Source organism: Malaya genurostris, chromosome 3 (assembly GCF_030247185.1).
Source record: "Malaya genurostris strain Urasoe2022 chromosome 3, Malgen_1.1, whole genome shotgun sequence".
Classification (NCBI taxonomy): Eukaryota; Metazoa; Arthropoda; class Insecta; order Diptera; family Culicidae; genus Malaya; species Malaya genurostris.
In genome coordinates this window covers 52,152,184-52,174,363 of record NC_080572.1, presented here as the reverse complement: position 1 = coordinate 52,174,363, position 22,180 = coordinate 52,152,184, and the positions used below count along the sequence as shown (strand labels likewise).

At 36.4% G+C, this 22,180-nt stretch overlaps 1 protein-coding gene across 3 annotated transcripts in view; it reads left to right on the top strand.

Annotated features, from left to right (window-relative positions):
• The window catches only part of LOC131438654 (RNA-binding protein 24-B-like), a 121,070-nt gene that overhangs the window by 31,815 nt on the left and 67,075 nt on the right, over nt 1-22,180 (top strand). The window contains exon 1 of one of the 3 annotated variants that reach the window (XM_058608809.1): nt 11,106-11,662. The exons of 1 other annotated variant lie outside the window; for it this stretch is intronic. The gene's annotated coding sequence lies outside the window, so the exon portion shown is untranslated. Of the gene's footprint in view, nt 1-11,105; nt 11,663-11,707; nt 11,733-22,180 lie in introns of those variants that run through there. One more of the 3 variants, XM_058608811.1, reaches the window with a different exon arrangement.

Below are 22,180 nucleotides of genomic sequence, written 5' to 3'. Positions count from 1 at the left end.
AGGGCTAGTTTGAAGTAGCTAAAATAAAGTTTCACAATGATCGGTGCTGTGTGGAATTTACCAAGAGTGGATCGCAAGTGCAAAATTCTCGCAGATGATGGAGTCGATAATTCGAATTGAAGCCTCCATTCGACTAGGCTTGAACATTTCGAAACCCGAGTGCGGAACATTCACAAACATATTCATAGACACAACTTATACAATGGTCCCCTTTATACAGCATATGCACGGAACGCCCGAAATTAGCTCTGCGCCTAATTCGTATTACTGTTTTTGAATTAGTTGATTTTAACAGCAACATTTTCAAAATAACTATAAAATTAGTCAAAATTGAGAATTCACTTTGCTGAAAAAAACTCTTATTTTTAGAGAACGTGTTTAGCTGGCGAATATCCTGGACACAAAGCAGCAATATTTCAATCCAACACGAAATTCTCATTGACAACTAATTTTGTTTTTAAAATCAGAAAATTTGTTACTATTTATCTATCAACGTCATTACTGAAGGACAGCATAAAGAAAACAAAAATGAAATTGGTCATGAGAAGTGTCATAGCAAAACAATCCATTGAAAAGGACAGTCTTGTTGAAACTGCTTGCGAATTGTTTAGATGTTTTTCGCATGTGTTACGATATATCGATATATAAATTTCTAAACCGAGTTGTAAAAATGACGTAAACTCTTAGTGAAAAGTGCATTTATTCAGAATTTGTGAGCATTTGAAACGATTGTGCGTAATAATGTTTTTACGCGGAACAGTGAAGTAAGTTTCGAATGTTGCACTCTAATTGTTTATGTCAAATGATGTTTTTTTGTATCTTCCAACCTTCCGGGCTACGCCGTCCGGTGTGCTATTTGTATTCGGTTTTTGTTTTCCGAGTGCTCAAAGTTTTCAGTGAGAGAGTCGATTTCGCGAAATCGAATGAAGAATACAGCAGTTTAGAAGAAAAATTTCAAAAAGAAGTTTATGTTTCGTTTATGTCTTTTTCTCCATCGTATTTATACCATTATCCATTATAACATCGTATTTATACCTGCCAATATAGAAAAGACAACCGCGACTGGATTTTTTTTTCGGTAGTAGTGTGCCATCTAGTGGCTAGTAGTCATTACGGTGTTAACATGTTTTCGGTGACAGAGCGCCATATAGATGTAAATTGCAGAAACCAATTCAACCATTCATGTTGGTTGAAAACAACGTTTTATTTCTCTAATTCAACTAAAAAAAATAGTTGAATGGGAATGAAGTGTGCCTTAGCTAAGAAATGACAGCACGTTTAATTGGTGAATTCAATTAAAAAAATAGCTATTTCAACAAATATTTTATTATTATTAAGGGAATTAGAATTAAAAAATCTAAATTAGCAAAAGTAGGATTTTTTTAGTTGTCTAAAAAAAAACTAAATAAATTCAGAAAATCAACTAATTTTTTCGCCAAAATGCTGGTTTCGGTCTTTCCGTGTGTATATAGTTAAAATAAACAACAAGCTATATTTACAAGAAAAATTATTATAACGGAAAAAAAGATTCAACAAAGTATGCTTCATCTTATTATTTAATCATCTCCATGCCTGAACGGAGTTTCCCTTTATTTTCTCAGAAAACACACCATTGCTTTTTGAATTAAGAAAATATCAATGGTTTTATATTAAAATAAATAGTTTAATTTTGAACAATGCAAGAAACCCGTTTTTGTGAAAAAATCGAAAACTATCGAATATTGAATTGAACGATTGCGTATGTATGAATCCAATTCACTGTAATGAATAAAACCTCATCCACCTGATGGTATAATGATGCCTTTCTCATATCACTCATATTCACATAAGGCTTGTTCGCGACCAAATTTGGATAGATTAAATTTGGAATAAAACAAATTTGCTGTTACTTCAATCCCAGATACATATTTTATTCAATTAATTGTGCACTATAAGTCGTCTTTAAACTAATTACAGTTACTTAATTAGTCTGCATGGAGAAACTACGAACTTACGAGTTAACACCTGCCATTAGTGTCTCTGCTTCCGATTTAGCTGCTTTTTGCCTTTCTCATATAGAAAGGTTATGCAATCACTGTGAAAACCGACTCTTGAACAGAGGCCCGTAGGGCCGAGTGTCATTTACCATTCGACTCAGTGTATGTATGTGTGCATGTGCTTATGTGTGTATGTAACGTTTTTTGCACTAACTTTTCTCGAAGATGGCTGAACCGATTTTCACAAACTTAGATTCAAATGAAAGGTCTTGTGGTCCCATACAAAATTCCTGAATATTATTTGGATCCGGCTTCCGGTTCCGGAATTATGGAGTAAAAAATCACAAACTTAAATGAAAGCTCTTTAGGTCCCATACTAAACTCCTGCATTTCATTTTGATCTGACTTCGGAGTTATGGGGTAAAATGTGCAAAAAATGAAAATATGTTTTCTAGCTTTTCTCATAAATGGCGCGACCGATTTTCACAAACTTAGGTTCAAATGAAAGGTCCTGTGCCCTGTGGTCCCATACGAAACTCTTAAGTTTCATCCGAATCCGTCTTCCGGATTCAGAAATATAGGATAAAATGTGTTAAAAATTTTGTATATTGTTTCGCCACTTTAGATGACGATACAAAATTTTTAACATACTTTTTTCTATAATTCCAGAGCCGCAATTCAGATCAGGAAGAAATTCAGGAATCCCAGAAGAAATTCAGGAATCCAAAATCTTTTATTTGAACCTAAGTTTTATATGAGAAAGGCAAAAACATACGTATTCATTAATTCAAAATAAAATGTTGTTATGTCTTGGTTACCTATATTTCTCAATAATATTCCAGAATAATGAATTCTTGTGTATATGTGGCAACAAATAATTGAAACGTCAAACTTGAACCACGTTACTGTTCGTGACTTACATGCTTAATTAGCAATTTGAACGCTTCATTTATATGCAGTCTGGCTCAGCTTGTGATGTTGCAAAACAACGCGCCCTCAAAAATACACCCTCACAAACCTTGTTCTATTTCTTGCTTTCAAGAAGCACAAAGTAATGGTACTTGTGACGCCAGCTCCTGTCGTCCTAGCCTATCCCCAAGGGCTGACACTTGTTCTAATGAGCATTTAAAAATCCAGTCGCGCATATTTTGCAACAAGCTACAAGTACCCTTTTTCTCACTATCCAAGTCTGTCGAAAACTAATCATAATCAAGATGGTGTTCTCTCCCTCCTTATCAGTTTACCACATGACAATATGAACTGCTTTTTTTTGCTGTGGTTAAACAACCGGAAGAGATCGAGTAGATATGTCACACCACTCCACCACACTTCCGGAGAAAATGCTGCTGGCAGTCTGTTTCCCACCTTCTCCGGAAGCGGTGTGCAGTTCCCTCGTCCGATCGCGTCAGCCGAAGCGTCGTCCCATCGGGCACGATTTTCAACATAATGTCCCATCAACCCTCATCAATAGAGGTACCGATGACTGTTCGGATGCGGTGCAATACCGATAATTTTGGATTGTGAACCGTCTCGAATCGGCTGGGAGTATGCTTACGATTTTCGAACACGAGCTTGCATGGCGTTTTCTCCCCGTTCAATCATCCATAGAGAGAACAAAAAACTCGAATGAAAACAAATTTGGAAGCCGCTGGGGTGAATGAATTGATAAACCCCATTGACAGACACGGACGGTTCAGTGATAAAGCCAGATCGAACGATGGGCGGCTCGTTGTTTTCACCTTCAGTTGAAAGCTAATATTTTATAAAACAGGAAAAGACTGCAAAAATATATCAATCTACTAAAACTTAATATTAACATTTTATCATCGTTCGACGAAAGAATACCATATTTAACAGCCTGCTATCAATTTGCCATTATGTCCAACCATTTAGTTCTAGCTGTACAAAACGTTGCTTTTCCACTTTGTCCCAATGAACCGGCGGCGCTAGAGATGAGCTAATATTTTGTTGCCCCCAAATCGAATTAATGAAGTGCAGCTCAGTTTGCAGAACGATAAAAGCTCCCCCTTTCGGCGAAAGGTGAAGAATGGTAAAACCATAATATAATAAAATCGCGCGCGTCACCCTCCGTACTATCAGCTTCAAACCCTGGCATAATTTTCATCATTTTTCACAACACTAGAAAAGCCATACGGTGCTTAGGATCGGAAGGGATGTACACGCATCAGATTAATCGACGGTACGTGGAATCGGACGCCTGCAGAAAAAGGTGGTTTCAGCTGGTTATACTGTTGTGTGTATGCGTGTGTGTGAGTCATAAATTTTTGCATATAGACAACTTAGTTGCTTCGTACGTGGCAAAGATCGTCCAGAGATTGGGCTTGTATTTTTACTATAGATATGTTTTCCTAGTGATGACGAGAGAAGGGAGCTATGTGGGAAGGAGCCTATAAAGATAAAGAACCGTTAGGGGTATTCAGTCTTTTGAACGGATAGATTTATTTCCATTGAGTGGTATTTTCTCAACATCGTGAATAGGAGCTTTTCGGACATCAGGATCTGACAGTTGAAATCTAGACCATATTTGTCACCTAAATCTCTAAAAAGTTGTCCTTCGTAATTCTCTCAATCATTTTCAAAGCACTTAAATCACAAAGGATTACCCAAGAAAATGACAGATGCAAACATCGGACGGCTTGTCGCTATCTAAGATTGAAGTGATTCAATTGCCAACTTGGTTTGATATGTATGAGAATTATATATTTAACTAATCATATAAATTTGAAATTATATTTGATTTTGCCAAAAGCAATTTTTGTGTTTTTTTTATCATGAAAAAATCTAATTTTCGTCAGAAAATATCTGAGTCAGCTATGGCTGACATTGAACGTGATCTTATCCGTTAGTCAGCACATAATATTATCAGGACAATGCCACACAACAAATCCGCTAAAATTCTCTACAAGTAAGCACGTAGTCTCGTGTTAGTGCGGTGAAAATTCGAATATTTTGCGAGAGTGGAAGAATTTATATCCGTCGTACTTAGGCGACTCGGATGTAACTACATAGCGAATTTTTCGCTAGTAAGCCTGCGAAAGAAGAGTCCATTGAAAAATTAGCTAGTAATATAGCCTAAGTTGCTGTGCTCTCAATCGGCGTCATCCAAAGCTTATTGTTCTTTGCATGTTGGATATCTTATTCGTATTTTTGGCAACAACTCAAAACATTGAATCCGAAATGCTGCCAGTTTCGTTAGCTTTACAGTGTATTTGACAGGTCGTTTGCTTGTTTGGAACGATACTTTCAACAATATGATTTCCAAACAAAAAGTTGTTTTTCTGGTTTCAGGCTCTCTACTGGAAATCAGTGAAATAATTCGTAGACTTATTACAAAACACGCTACTGCGGCTATTGCATTGGATCCATTGTGTTTCTTTCCTTATGTTTTAGGAGAAGATTAAACCACACTTTATTTTATCATCTCTCCGATGTTTAAAATCTACGCTGCTTTGCATATTCTGTATAAAATCACCCCATGAGTCTCTATCCTGCGTTCATCTATTCTACAACGAGGTTATAGTTTGAATGATAAAAAAAATTACCAATAAGTTTTCGTGTAGTTACTGTGATCGTGAATATCGTGAAAAAGAAACTACTTAGAGAAAGTTTGCATACTTTTCATAGTTCCAAACCTAATGACACGATTATTAACTCATTACCCGAATCAGACAAACAAATACCCGAAACCCGATTATCTTTACTTGCTATGCAAGACCACAATTGAGGGACTGACTGATAGCAATACGCCGACTGTGCAAAGTTTGTGAAAACCGACTTTTGAACCGAGGCCAGGAGGACCGAGTATCATATACCATTCGACTCAGTTCATCAAGTACGCGAAATGCCTGTGTATATGCGCGTGTGTGTAACGTTTTTTTTTGCACTAACTTTTCTCGGAGATGGCTGAGCCGATTTTCAACTTAGATTCAAATGAAAATCTTGTGGTCCCATACAAAATTCCTGAATATTATTTGGATCCGACATCCGGTTCCGGAATTATGGGGTAAAATGTGCAAAAAATTGAGAAAATAAGTGCACCAACTTTCTTCGAAGATGGCTGAACCGATTTTCACAAACTTAGATTCAAATGAAAGCTCTTTAGGTCCCATACTAAATTCCTGAATTTCATTTTGATCTGACTTCCGGTTCCGGAGGTATGGGGTAAAATGTGCAAAAAAATGAAAATATGTTTTCTAGCTTTCCTCATAGTTGTCGGGACCGATTTTCACAAATTAGGTTCAAATGAAAGGTCCTGTGTCCTGTGGAAATTAAAATTTCTTAAATTTCTTAAAATTGGAATTCTTAAATTTCATCCGAACCCGACTTCCGGATCCGGAAATATAGGGTAAAGTGTGTTAAATATTTTATACCATTACTGAAAAGAGCGAAAAACCGTAAAAAAAATAACTAAATCGACCTCAAATCTTTTCCTATTGATAGTTCAGTATCAGTAGACGGTCAAACAAATCGATTTCGGTTATTCTTTCAAGAACCGAAGAAAATTATTCTTAAGAATACCACAGGTTAAAATAAACATTTAGGGATTTTCGTTTTGTACAAAAAAAAAGCTTTTTTTTCTTCGCGTTTCGCCTTCGGTTCATCAGTGCTTGAAGTAGACCAAAATGAACTGCCATCTTCGCGTAGCAGTTCAAATTAAACCGCAAAACAAATGCAAAGCTTTCACTATTTATGTAACCCCTAAAGATATTGCACCAAGAAGAATTGAAAAAAAATTGAAAAAATGTGCTTTTCTGTACAATCCAAAAACTATTCAATGTTCATATTCTGCGGCGACCCTCACTCAGTCATCACTCGTTTACGACTGAGACGTCAGAAGGGATTTTATAGGCATGATTGCCAAACTGATAGTATGAACATTATTTTTCACAGTCACGTACCCAGAGGGGGGTCCGAGGGGCCCGTGTCCCCCCCCCCCCCTTCTAGACCACATCACATCATCCGAGTTTTCGAACAAATCAGATGTCCCACAAGGTAGTAACTTAGGACCCCTGTTGATCGTATTATTCTTCAACGATGTGGCGTTACTTTTGGGAGCTGGATGTAAATTAGTCTACGCAGATGATTTAAAACTGTATCTCACTGTTCGTAGTGTGGATGATTGCCAGCGACTACAATGTCTGCTTACATTGTTCACCGATTGGTGCAGGAAAAACAAACTCATGATAAGTGTAGCCAAGTGCCAAGTCAGCACATTTCATAGGATTTCATCTCCAGTCATATTTCACTATAACATCAATGGTACAATTATCTCTAGAGTGGATCAAGTGTGTGATCTTGGTGTACAGTTGGATGCTAAACTGACGTTCGATGTTCATCGTTCACAAATCGTTTCGAAAGCAACACGTCAATTGGGTTTCATCGGTAAGATTGCAAAGGACTTTAAAGACCCGCATTGCCTTAAGGCTTTGTATTGCTCACTCGTTCACCCAATTCTCGAAAACGCGTCGGTAATCTGGACTTCGTATCAAGTATCGTGGAGAATTGAACGAGGGCATAAACGATTTGTTCGTATGGCATTACGAAATTTACCGTGGAGAGATCCAGTAAACTTGCCATTATATTCAGACAGATGCCAATTGTTGGGAATCGACTCGTTACAGCGACGTAGAAAAACTCAACAGGCGTTGATAATTGCTAAGTTGATCAACGGAGAGATGGATGCTCCTGAACTGCTTTATGACCTTAATTTTCGAATACCGAATAGATCACTGCGTAACACAAACCTGCTTCAGAACAGATTCCATAGGACTGTATTCGGATACAACGAGCCAATTATTGCATGCATAAGAACATTCACTACAGTAGAAGAGTTGTTTGAGTTTGGAGAGCCTTCCCGCCGCTTCGTTGAAAAAATCAAGCGTTCTGAAATAATCTGACTATGGATAATTTAATTTGTTATAAGTTGTTTGTAATAGCTTTTAAGTAGTTGTGTAGTTATCATGTAATGTTTGTGATTGTTTTAAAAAAAAGTGGTTTTTATGCCTATCTGAGAATGATATACATTTTTCAACTCAGATGGGCATTTTCCCACTCTGTTAGTCCATTTAGACAGTCCGATGGATTCTGTTTAATAAATAAATAAATAAATAAATAAATAGACATAGAAAAAGCATTCGACAGTGTTTGGCACAAAGGTTTAATGGCAAAAATGTCTGATTTCCAGGTTCCTATTTATTTTTTTTTTTATTTGTTTAAGGACCTTTTAAACTTTGTCATTCAGGTCCGTCCTATTTATTTGATCAAATGAATCAAAATTATTTAATTGATCGCACTCTTCAGGTTAGCTATCAGAATTGTAAATCTGAATTGCTACCCGTACGAGCCGGTATTCAGCAGGGTTCGAGCGTAGCTCCAATCTTGTATAATATTTTCACTTCTGATCTTCCAAATCTACCCGTTGGTTGTCAGAAATCGCTATTCTGTGACGACACAAATCTGTTAGCCACAGGTAGAAATCTAAGAGTCATCTGCAGTCGCCTACAAAGAAGTTTAAATATGTTCAGTGATTATCTGTCAAAATGGAAAATTAAACCAAATGCAGCAAAAACGCAATTAATTATCTTTCCTCATAAGCCAAGAGCTTCTTTTCTTAAACCAAACAATAATCACATTCTCAAATTGAATGGCCTGGAATTGACATGGTCTGATCAAGCTAAATACTTAGGTTTAACGTATGACAAAAAACTCACTTTTAAGGATCACATTGAAGGAATCCAGGCAAAGTGTAATAAATATATTAAATGTTTATATCCTCTTATAAACAGAAATTCTAAGCTCAGTCAAAAAAAAAACAAATTGTTAATTTATAAACAAATTTTCAGACCTGCCATGCTTTATGCAGTACCAATTTGGTCAAGTTGTTGTTCCACCAGGAAGAGACGCTTCAAAGGATTCAGAATAATATTCTGAAAATGATTTTGAAGCGTCCTCCCTGGTTTAGTACAAATGAGTTACACAGACTCACAAATACAGAACCATTAGATGTAATGTCACATAATATTATAAGCAAAAATCGATGCAATCTTCAATTGAATCGATTCGCTCTCTGTATTAGTTAGTAAGTTAGTATATAAGTTCCTTTTCCCCACTACACAATACAAGTAGGTTTAGAATTTTCCCTACACAAAAATCTCAGAATTGCGAAAGCAAATGATGTCCTCATGGTAATAACCAAATCATATATATATAATAGGGCTGAAAAGTCACCACTTGTGGCTGAACACCCAATTTAAATCTTAATAATTTAATTTTAACTCATATTCCATTAAATAGTTATTTGAAAAAATAAGTACAAGTAGGCCGAAACGTATAAACATAAAAATAATGAAAGACAATTCCTGCAAAATAAGAAAAAAAAACCGCGCTTCAGTAACACCACAAAAAACCCGTAAGAGTCACACACTACTGATGAAGACGTGGATGATGGTTCATGCATTATTTGCCGCAAAAAAAATCGGAATAGAAGCAGAACCGAAACAACACGATTAATTGTAACGAGTGCGATCGAGCTGCTCACTTGCGATGTGCACACATGACTGACGAATTTTTTATATAAAAAACCTCAAAAGAAACATCGTTTTTTTCTTAAACTATTACGTTCTTTCTTTGCGAAATTATATATGAACGGTGCTCAAATTTTTCCAATTTGCAAAGTGGTTCGAATTTCCCCCCAAAATGATAAAATGGTATAATAAATGATATGATTTTCAAAACATTTTAAATTTGCAGTATTTTTATTGTTCTTGATGTAATATATGGGAGATAATCAATAATATGAGAAAGGCATCATGGTTTAAAACAGGTTCTTCTAATACTTATAACTTTGAAGTAAATTCAAATTTTTAAATTCGGTAAATTCTCAAGCGTGGATTATTGCTTCTATTTCAAACTCTCCAGTTTTGCAAAATTACGTCTCTCGGGTAAGTTATCAGTATCAAAGTATGGTTCGAAATTCCCCATTCTCCTCTATATATTTTATTTAGTTTAGTTTGGAGTTCAGTGTTGAAGGTCCTAACGGAATGATACTCTCAATGTCAATCGTTCGCATATTTTATTACTGACACTCAATAATAACTTACTCCTGATCGGAAAGTACCAAACTGTACCTCACGATTCAATAAGTTGGAAGCGAAAAAATAAAAGTATTGTCCGACAGTATCACACTAACGGCAAGCATTCCCTGGCCTCTAATCGATACTGGCAGTGATTGTTCACGGCCGGCTTAGCCTGTTTACTACCTATACCAATCAATAACATTTCAATAACTTGACGTTTTCATTAAACGAGATTATGTTCATGTCCTGTGGAAAACATTCCAATCCTCACCTATATAATGTCAACAATTGTACCTATAAGTGACTTCCCAGACTACAGACACTACTGCGAGTAGGTTTGGTATAGTGTAGGAAAAAAACGTCACATTCCATTTGTGTCGGAACGACTGATTCCTAGAGCTGTGAAAATGAAATGCTAATCCCCCACCGGGCGTAGACTGAGAGCACGCGTGAGGGCGCTATCGCCCGCAAGCACAGTAAAAAGGGCGAACAGATGGGACCATCAGATCAAAACAGAGCGCACAAAAAATGTATCACACCACTACGACGAACAACACGAAGGATCGAAAGAAAGAAGTCTTACGTAAAGACGGGTGGTATGTTATTACTATTGTTGCTGTCGCCAGGAAGAAAAACCTCGATCAAAAGGGAATAATTCAAAAACAGAGAGCTCATAATCATAAGAAAGTCTGAAAATTATACTAATGGAACCGTACGGTACCGGAAAAAGAAAGAGAGAAAGAAGCCGTTGACGAAATTCGAAGCCGAAACAACTCACCAATACAGGGAGAAAACTGTGAGAGCAACCATCCTTACACGTGCCACACTCCTTCTTTGAAATGTGTTTTTATCACCGTATGGATGAAAAGCTAGTCTAAAACCCACACACACACATTGACACTCGGGAAAGCGAAGTGTGCAATCCTGCCGGACGTGCCGACATCTCACCAATATACTGAACCAGGGCTGTTCGGGAAAAGTTATATCAACACGACTATTCGGTTGCAGGGGTCGTGGCGAGTTGTGTGACTCAGGTTCCTCTCAGTTGAACAACGGATCTCGATTGGAACGCGCGCGCTCTCTTGTTTAGGGTGACTCAACGGCCTGCTTAGACTCGCTTGTGAAAAGTAAAAATAAGAAGAAAAATCGGGGGAAAACCTCGCGTGGTACGTTGTATTTAGCTTGAAAAGGATACCTAACCGTAAACGACGACGGCGGTGGCGGCTATGATGACGATGATGATGAATAATCGAGATCAGCAGTAGAAGAGTGTTATAGGAAGAGAATCTTGTGTCGTATTCTGTGTTGTGCAGCATCAGCTAGAAATATCAAATAAAAAAAACCAGCAGCGGCGGTTGAATATTGTTGTACACTATTTGCAAGCAGGGAAGGATTCGCTGACGGCGAGAAGTGATGCACATATAGAATCGTAAATGAGTGGGACTTTGAAATCTGCAGATGTGCAACTGACGAACAGTCAGTAGTAGGAACGTGTTGAGGGTGCAATTTTGTACGGAAAAGTTGCACGAGTTCGAGCAAGGACACTGTGCTGACGACGCTGTGTTGGTGCTTCAAGCTTGCTTTTTTCGGGTAAAATTTGTGTTACTTACATTACAAGGGATTAGGGAACACGATTCAACTTGACAACAGCCGATAAGTCGTAAGGATTTCATATTTATTCAAAAGCGATAAAGTATCGTTGAATCGAGTGCTATTAAATTTAGGGAGTTGTTAATATTGTAACTGGTTGTTTGTTGTCTATATTTTTATGATATGTATGAAACTTTGTGAAATCCAACGTTCGTTTGCTTGTTCTATCTCATTTGCAAGTTATATATAGATCCAGACTCTTATAAACTCTCAAATGGTAAAAATGCATTAATAAATATGTTCAATAGAATAGATCGCACACATTTTAAAATTTTCTCAATTAAAACGACGCATTGCTGATTGTCATATCCACCAGCAAAACACTTTTTTTTTTCTCGCATTTATTTCAATTTTCGAAGTGAGCAGAACCTAATATTTCGAAGAAGTCAGATCCCGTTTCTATATGTACTGAATGAATATAATAGGCAAAACAATCTCCTTTCACACTGCCTACTTTGATTCGATTCCCAACTCCGCATATAAGGGAAAGACATTTTTCTGATTCGAGAGTCGTGTGATCAAAACGTTAAAATCTCTATAGTCAAAATAAAAAAAATAAACTTGTTGAAAAATTTGGAAGCCTAATAACTTTGCTCCTTTTTCCCGAGAAAAAATTAGAAGATGTCTAATAATAATGCCCTTTTGTATGTTTCCCTTTTTAGTCACTATTTCATTGTCACGTCACTACACTTTCACAACGAACGTTATAACATATTTCATACATATTTCGACTGTTATTTACAATCATCATCTGTGTATCAAAGTTTTAGAGTTTGTTATAGTTATTAACTTTAATTATACATTGCATACATTTCCCTATTCAGCAATTTATAACTCAAAAATCGAAACATCAATTCTACTAAAAGTTAATAGTAACGTAAACGAAGGTTTTGCTCTGATCAGGAAGCAAATGAAAAATCAGTTATGAATGGTAGTTTGATTTCAACAATAGCTGAGGTAGAAAGTTGATTTTATTAATTTTCATTTGTAGTCTAAACAGTAAAGATAATATAGAAACAAAAACTAATTTTCATTATTTTCCATACTGATCTGCATTCGTCTTGTTGAACAGTTCTACCGTTACTAGTGAACTTGCGGATATTGACATTTTAAACTGAATAATGATATTTCAAATTTATTATACCTAACTGTGCTTAGAGTGAGGCAAATGTTGTTCAATGTTGAGTGAGGTTTAGACAGAAAAAATGTATGTATGTATTTATGGTCCAATCGGCCACGATTTAATTTTATTCGGAATACCAGATTTAAAATGATAAAAGTTAAAACAGTCATATAAGTTCACATACACACTCACACATACAAACGGATCACATGATTGAGCAATATCCAATCCCGTGAACCCTAGAAGTGGTGATCCGAAGAATCCGTAATGGAACTCAATCCGCGATGATTGGACTTTCAAAAAACTAGATCAAAATTTAAAATCTCATAGCGCTATGATATTCTCTCAGATCTGGATTTATGTTTCGGAATGAACCAGTATAAACTATTGAGATAATATGAAATCCATTCCATTGAGCAGTACTCATTCATAATAATGAATAGTATTGTCCCTATTACAAATCCCAGGTATAAGAAAGCTTTTGTGGCTACGTAGCTAACATGTTGTTCGATTGTCAGCTGCTCATCGAACAAAATGCCTAGATCTTTAACATATGTCTTCCTTAGAATCGAAGTGCCACCAATACAGTAGTGGTTTTCTTTAGAAATATTGGTCAAAAACTCGGAGCTCACAGAGATTTCGTATCGATTATTATTTTCTAAACATCCGGCTAAAATGGTAGTAAAGTCGAATTCCTAAACATTTATATACCGATAATAATAAACCAGTAATATTTTTACACGGTTTGAACTGAAACTTATGCTTCATCAATCGCTCACGACTTCGTAATTTTGTGACTGTTTTGAAACTGATGACCCCACATAGGATTATTATAACAATAGTCATCTCATTAGTCGAGTCACTATGTTATTTTGCGGATTACTGCCCTTCATCTAATTGTTATAAAATTGATTACAATATCTTTGCTTTGATTTAAAAAAAACAATATCACTGGAAAAAAATCGACAGTGTGCTGTTATAGCAATGCAAATTATGAACAAATTTCCATCTCACTCTATGAGCCAATGCATCGAAAAGAGATAACAGATCTCACTCTAGAGCTGAGATGATTGAAGATACCGTTACCCTATTTCATCTGTCTCTCACAATAATCGTCGGTGGTTTAGATAAGTCTGCAATCTAAATGGCTGAGCAAGCAAACTAATCCTAATCGTATATAATAATTTTTACTGTAAGTTCGGCAATTAGTAAATTTATTTGATCAATTGAAAAACAAACTTTTTCCCACCCTAAAAATGGCAAATGGCGTTACTAAAACCTGTTTTAATCCACCTAGTGGTGTAAAGATGCCTTTCTCATTTTCATTTTCTCCTGTATATTACAGCAGAAATTCCCGGAAATACTACAATTTAAAAAAGTTTAGAAAATAGTTTTGAAGATTTGTGTTTCATAATACTGCTCCATTGATATACTACATTTGAATTTAAGTTAGTGAAAATCTATTCAATTATGTGTGAGAAAGTGAAGTGAGCTACATTTTATTACATTTGATTACTATTGTTGGTACTTCCGCAACCAAAAGACATTCGGTTCATTCAACCATACACTTATATGACCTACCAATTTATTTACGATTCTCTATGAAGATTTGAATTTTCGAAAAAAATGTACTAGTAGTCGAACTTGAAAAAAATTCAGCAGGTCTTTTATGAGATTATCAATGGTTGGTTTAGTTGGTTACAGACTCTCATGGTCGGCAAACTAGAGAAATTAACTAGCAAATATAAAGAGGTAGCTTATGAAAAAAAATTCTTCAAAATGCCATTTTTACACTAAGCACCCTACGTCCGGAAGCAGGGGTTTGAGCCGAATGAAAATTTGAAGTTTGTGAAAATCGGTTCAGCCATCTCCAAGAAAAGTCAGTGACATTATTTTCACATTTTTGGTGCACAACACCCTGTAATTTCGGAACCGGAAGTTGGATCCGAACGAAATTCCAGAATTTTTTTATGGAATCATGAGACCTTTAATTTGAATCTAAGTTTGTGAAAATCGGTTCTGTCATCTTCCGGAATCGGAAGTCGGATTCAAACGAATTTCAGGAACTTTAAATGGGACCATGAGACATTTCATTTGAATCTAAGTTTGTGAAAATCGGTTTAGCCATCTCCGAGAAAAGTGAGTGACATTTTTTTACATTTTTAAGGCATTATTTCTACATTTTTGGTGCATATCACCCTGTAATTCCGGAGCCGGAAGTCGAATCCAAATGAAATTATGGAACTTTGTATGGAATCATGAGACCTTTAATTTGAATTTGAGTTTATGAAAATCGGTTCTGCCATCTCCGAGAAAAGTGAGTGACATTATTTTCACATTTTTGGTGCATATCACCCTGTAGTTCCGGAACCGGAAGTCGGATCCAAATAATGTTCAGGAACTTTGTATGGGGCCATAAGACTTTTCATTTAAATCTAAGTTTGTGAAAATCGGTTTAGCCATCTCCGAGAAAAGTTAGTGACATTATTTTCACAATTTTGGTGCCCATCACACTGTAGTTCCGGAACCGGAAGTCGGATTCAAATGAAATTCAGGAACTTTGTATGGAGCCATTATTTGAATTGAGGTTTGTGAGGATCGGTTGAGCCATCTCCGAGAAAAGTGAGTGACAATGTTTGTCTCACACACAGACATTTGCTCAGTTCGTCGAGCTGAGTAGAATGGTATATGACATTCGACCCTCCGGGCCTCTGTTCAAAAGTCAGTTTTTGCAGTGATTGTATAGCCTTTCTGTATAAGAAAGCAAAAACTTGAAATCCTGCGTCTTCTTTTTTCACAAATACCTCAAAATTGTTCATTTGGCGACAAACAAATTTAGTTTTGAGAAGTTTTCATTTTTTTTTTGCGCTACGAAGAAAGTGCGTTTTTTTAGACTCGGACAGATGAACAGTGGAACAGTTATGCAGAACAGAATATTTTCTGACTTGAGCAGGTTTTGTGTACACGAAAAAATTCCGTTACTGCTGTCATGATTAGAAAATCACGAAACCAATCATTTCAATTTCTCATGAAACCATGAGCAATAAGTCTTCTCCCATGAAAATTAATAATGATCCGGAAATGCGTTACTTGAACAATGTATTTCTTTCAAAACTTGTAACTCTAATTTTCTACCCGAATATCACTTTGAACCCTCTGTCTCAAGTGATGTGATGAATTGCTCAATAGATTAATGGTAAGGCAAAAAGCAGTCATTGAAAAGCAAGAAGTAGTTCTAATCACTAATAATACTGTTGTTGTACCGTTTAATTCCACTATGTCACGTCATTACACTCTCACTAAGGCACTATTTTCACAAAAGTGTATCAAACGTTATAATACAGATACTTCAGTGTATCGATTTTATAAGTTTATTAAATAACTTATAAAACCGATACACTGAAGAAAGATGTAAATAACATTCCGAAATACGTATCTGTATTATAACGTTTGATACACTTTTGTGAAAATAGTGACTTTGTGAGAGTGTAATGAGTGGAATTAAACGGTACAACAACAGTACTATTAGTGAGAATATTCTACTAACAGCTCAAACAAAAATTTACTGAGAATGTTTACCCGATTCTGAGGCATATCCATTGCATAATTGTGTTGTTTTATCCAACGGCTGACAGAGAATTGACAACATAAAGATATTTAACCGAAAATTGACATTATAAGAGACTAAGCACGGTCCCGCTTTTCATTTGGCAAACATAAATGTTACATTTTGAATGAATATGTTCCCACAAATTTAATGTGACTATTGTTGTATGAATAATATTACAAGAGCTAGTGTATACCGGAAAATAAATTGGACTGTGAATTTGGAACACCATCTAACGAAAATCAGAAAACTTTTTGTTCAACCACTTTGATTAATTTGTTTCATAGATATTGCAACATAAGCTGTATTAATTCACCTAAATATTCTAAATAAGAAGATTTTGCAAACGGTGTTTTGAAAAAGTAAAAGGAAATATCAATCCGCGGCATTTGCAAGAATTCGACATAGAGTTTCTTTTTAGGAGGTTTGACTCACACATGTTTTTTCAAGCAGTTCGTTTAAGTGTTTAAATTCTGAAATACGAAATCAAAACTGGAGCAATTAACACAAGTAAACACGTTATTTTAGGCGTCGTCGTTTGTCATAAACATAATATTTGATTTGTTAATGATTAGTTAAAATCACGTACAGAATACGTTCATTGCACGATTCCATTTAATTCATATTTGAAATCTTCATATTTTAAAACATAACGCCTGAATTTATATTGCAAAGATTACCTTCGTTGCTGAAACACGCCTAAAGTTATATCCAACAACGTCAAGTGCGTTACGTTTAAATTTCAGCGAAATCAGTCCAAATGGATCATGATCCGAGAACTTTTAATCATGGCGTATTATCATAACATGAAAATATACTCTCTACCCCAAGGGGCAAATCACTCTAAACTCTAGACAATCTCATACTAAAAAACTCATTTCATTCCAAAAAAACCTTCTCTAATCTCATTTAATCCAAACTAATCTAGATATGTTTGGGTAATTTCAAACTAATCCAACCTAGTTTTGCCTAATCTTGTTTGAAGTGTACCTGTCATTCGAGCTCGCAAAAAAGTGTTTGACAAGTAAGCAAAGACCTGCGTCAGACCCTGTCAGCTTGGAGCGATATCAATCTTCAGTTCAGCAACGCCATCGCACGGCATCACATTCAACATATCATGTCAATTGTATGGGTGCGCAATGCTGATATTTTGGCGCGCACGAATTTGACATTTCTCTCCCCTACTTCTATGTACGAGATTCGAGGCGGACTCCCCTAAAGGCGCCATGGTCGCAAAAAAGGATGTTGCCAATGATTTGCACGGGAAATGCGAGAGCTGGATATCTTGTTAATATGATGTCTTTGCCTGCGTTGAGCAGTTGCAAAAAGAAAAAAAAACAGAAAAGAAACGAATACTACGTTGACAGCTTCTTATGTCAAAATAATGCTTTTCCAGATCTCGGCTAAACTTTTCTAATCCCATTCTAATCCAGCGAGATCCCTGCTAAACTTTTTTACTCTTGGTAAAACTTGTAACTCTTCAGATAAAGTTTAGAGTGATTTGCCCCTTGCTTTTCCCCAAATAATGACTCGCTGGGCTCATTTCTAGCATCGGAATTTGGCCCGTGTAGGTGTTTCTGATTACGCTTCCGGCAACCCATTTCTCCATTCATGTTATCGAATTTGGATTAGTAACATAATATAAAATTAGGGATGAGTGCACAAACAACATGCATAGTAAGGCTTAACTTGCATGTTGTCTAAAATGGCTAGTATTACATGGAAACTCTTATGTACTGCAACTATTACAGTAACTCCTAACTAATGTCTGTCTGTCGAAAGACAGCTTCTTGCAGTCACGTACCCAGAGGGGGGACCCGAGGGGCCCTGGCCCCTCCCGAAACCAAAAACATATAATTATTTAGAATGTCTCAGACATGTGAGACCAAGAATTAGGTACATAAGCAATCTTAATTTTAATTAATTTTAAGTTTATTTATACCCGGTTTTAACCTTACTATGGTCTTTCGCCGGGTTCATAAGCAATCTTCAGTAACATTATTTTTAGTCTTTGGGCCCCTCCCGAAATGAAATCCTGGGTACGGGCCTGGCTTCTTGTATGGTTTCAGCACATGGTTGATCCCTTCAGAAGTCTTTCATTCATCAGCAAATCGTGCGCGATTGGTATACCAAATAAGCCAATTTTATGTTATCTTCCCTTTCCGCGGTCCATTACGGGTGGTGTGATTAATGAAGTTTATCACTGTCACCGACGCTGGCTGCTATTCAAAAAATACCTCCCATCCATGCAATTTCTGCTGACATGGCAAAATTAGATACCGCAATAGGGACGACCCGAATGACACGCATAAAAACATGCCGTTCGCTCATTCCTCAAGCGCTCCTCCTATCGGATGAGCTAGAGCAAAATATCTAGAGTGAATACGGTTTCCCCCATGAAAGGTATGGAACCGGAGGTCGTTGTTGAGCAATCGGTAACTAACTGCTCAATTAAATAATGAATTTTTCCTGCAAAAGCGCAAACAAAAGTACACTATTCATGTCACCAGCAGTTCCTGTTGTGGAATTATAGCCAACCAAAAACTTGTATATACGTATGAAAAGTGAACTTAGTTCCAATGACAATTTACAAACAAAAAACATCGACAAAATCATCGTGAAAAGTAGCGAAATCGTTGCGACTAACAATAAAATCGTCGTTCAACAAACACGACTTTTAAGGATCGTTTGGCTAAGTTCGTTTTATTCCAAATATCAGCTAGCCATTGAAGCACCGTGTTCAGACTCCGACGGCCAACAATGATGAAGATGGGTTTCAGTCGTTCGCTGAATACATTATAAATCACTTGTTTTTCAACGCCACTGTCCACGTGGCTCACATTAGTCAAAAACGTTGGCGTAAAGACCAGTGGGTACTTACTCGGCATGCAATCGGTTGGTAACTGCTGAAAGTGATTTGATTTATGGTGTTTCTGTCTGTATGAGAATCATTGTTTTGTGATTTGTGGTGAGATGTCCCCTTAGCGGACACAGGATTTTCTACTGGTTAAAACTGGCCTCCCTTCTGGCAAATGTGATATGAACAACGCTAGCCCTACTACTGGACATGCAATGAAATCTACGGTTAGGGCAGCAAATGACACTCTGCGAAATTCCCGGAATTCCGTATTTCTGAGCGCGCGCACACACGCCATAAAAATATGTAGCGCAATTATCATTAACCTCCAGTCCCCAGATCGACGAGGAGGGTCCATCCATATATTCATGATAGATTTCATGGATACTTGCTATCTCCAGTTAATTTGATTCACATGTACTCTACGGACGACCCCCCGGCACATATCGACGACGTCACAAAAAAAAATTTAATTGCAACAATGGTACGCGTACACGGTCGTTCCGCAACTTGCGCTCGAAATTGAAATTCACCCTTCATCCACAATTCAAAGGACACTCGCAGCGAAACTCTTACACTGAAATGAAAGTTGTACCAACTTATACTGATGTAAAGTTGCTCACACACAAAAAAAAACTTAATAAAATGTTCAACAAAAATTCTAAAGCTCCCTGAAATTTGCAGCTAAAGGGAAACTTAAAATGAATGGTAATCGTAAAGCACAGAGTGAGTGATCCTTACTGTACGAGTTGAGAACGGACAGGGGAAGAAATTAAAAACAGGCCTGTTAGATTCGACAGGACTACAACTACCACATGGTTCCTGCAATACAAAAGCAAAACTGAAACCGGGGAACGACGAAAGGTATGAGATAGCTTTTACTAAACATACGAATGGAATGTCTACGACAAGGGGAAAAAACTCACCCCTTTCTATTACAGTCAGTTCTCAATTTGGTACGGCATTTTCGTTTTTATATGTTCCACATAAAGGCGAAGATATCTCTTTCATGACTTTTTATCAACATCCCAAACCCAAAACAACAATTCTTTCAGTTCAGCATGAGTCGATTTTTCACAAACCAACTTGATCCGGTCTGTATAAAGATATGTTTGCTATATGAAATGTGAAAATGACTCGAATTAAAAGCACACGAATTATTGTTCAATAAATGTGCCTACTTTTATTTATTTTATATCATTTGCGTCATTATTATACTATTCCCGAAGAATAATACATCCGACAACATTCATGCATAACTGATGAAGTCCTATTATTACGCTACATCGTTTTGAGCTATTCATAATAGCTTCGAATTCTTTATCCAACCTTTATCAACTTTCTATAAATGAATAAATGACATAAAAATAAACATAGAGCTTTTTTTATTTATACCTATTGACTTTTACCTATATATTTTTTATAAATTTGTAGTATCTGTAGCAGTGCTGTAAAACTTCATTCAATTCAATTGAAACTGAATGTGGAACACATTGACGATCTCTCTAATGCAGTAAACTTCACTCTCTGACACACACAATGTTTGCTGACGGCCCGAACGGGCAGCATTCAGTCATCACTCGTTTCTCTTCAATCGAGGCTTAGTTTAACCACCGTCAGTTGATCTCTTGAAGTAACAAAATATCTCTTTCAATCGTGTGAGAGCGGCCTTCAAATGAGGTTCATGTAAACATTCGAATTGGTTCAAGATAATAGATGAAAGACTAATCAGACAGCTGAAATATCAATCCCAGAATACACATTAATTAATTGTTTCCTCCTTAAGTTTTCATTTTTAACACTTTACTCCATTTATAATTCTATTCGATCGAAATTGCTTACTACCAAGAGCGAAGACTATGAAGCAGCTAGACTACTTGGCACTTGAAACTGAGCAAGCAAAACTTCGAATGACTAGGTACGATTATTCAACTGACGATGAATGCTGGGAGCTTCACTTGGAATTGGCAGCATAAGTCAAATGAATTAGTAGGGATATGCTGACGGTCAGTGGCCATAAATTTCATTTTCATCTTATATTATTCGATTGAAAATGAAATTTTACCGCACTGATCTGTAGTATCTATTCACATTTTCTCGCGCCAATTACTAATTTACAAACGTTTAATAGCATGACATTTGAAAAAAATATTTTAAATTTATATCGTTTAGATCAACACAGTCATCACTATTGCTGTCTTGTTAGCGGAAGATTAGATAAGTTTAGTTTTAAAGCTACTAACAATCAACTGATTTAATCATTCCCTGTTTCCTTTTCACTAGAACTTTCTTAAGATCTAAAAGTGTCCTTACAATTGTGCAATTACTCGTTAGTGATAATAATTATTTTCACAATAAGTGAGATATGTACAATTGAATTAGTTATTTACCAAACTCTTAAACTATGAAAAGTATTTCTTTGATCTCTTCATACTCTTTAACTATCTTCATACTAGAGTAATTCTAGCTCTTCGGAGCTCTCTTTCGAGTGGGAGCGGGTAATCTCGCAAAAAGTCGTTTCAAGAAAGTTATTCCGTCGAAATCCGTTTCTCCAAATAGATTATTCCGCCGAAAGCTGTTTTGCCGAAGGTGTCATTTCGCCGAAAAGGTTTTTTTAACGAAAGCCATTTGAACGAATTTGTTTTACGGACAATATCGCTTTAAAATTAGATTCATTGCATCGGTAGCGGCAGGCCGATAATGGCCTTGTTTATCTGATCTACTCAACACACACTGCACCCAAACAAAAATGATGTCAAAAATTAGTCAATTTTTTGCTTGCGGAAAAGTACCACAAAATTTACCTCAGACCTTTTTTAAACCGATTTAAACAAACTAATCCAATTTAGTTGCCCTGACATTAGCTTTCAA